This window comes from Pundamilia nyererei, unplaced genomic scaffold (genome assembly GCF_000239375.1).
Source record: "Pundamilia nyererei isolate P.nyererei 1_Seehausen unplaced genomic scaffold, PunNye1.0 scaffold00068, whole genome shotgun sequence".
NCBI classification, from domain to species: Eukaryota; Metazoa; Chordata; class Actinopteri; order Cichliformes; family Cichlidae; genus Pundamilia; species Pundamilia nyererei.
Window position 1 is genome coordinate 3,204,879 of NW_005187469.1, and position 418 is coordinate 3,205,296.

The following is a 418-nucleotide window of genomic DNA, read 5'->3' on the forward strand; positions in this document are numbered from 1 at the left end:
CCACCGTTTGCAAGTTTCACTGCCGAGAATATGAGGCTGTTGTTTTTACACCTTTGTTCTTTTTGCTCATTGATGAAATCAATGACTGAAAAAGCAAGAATTAATAAGTCAAAAAAAGCCAATGGTGATAACTTCTAACAAGTTAGGTCCAATGACAAATATAAAGATGAATTGCACTAAAAATGTATGCAAAATTCTGCCAGGCAGTTGTTGAAAGAAAGTGCATCTTGTAGTAGAGTGTAAGTCTATGAAAAAAAATCAAGCTATCAATTTTCATCTCATTTATGATCCCTTTCAAAGCCACCAGGGCCCGTATCCCTAAAGATTCTGAGAATCCTCTCAGAGAGCTCCTAACTTAACCTAAAAATTCCTTGCCAGGAGTTTTAGCTTAGAAGTGATTCCAGAACATTTTCAGTGA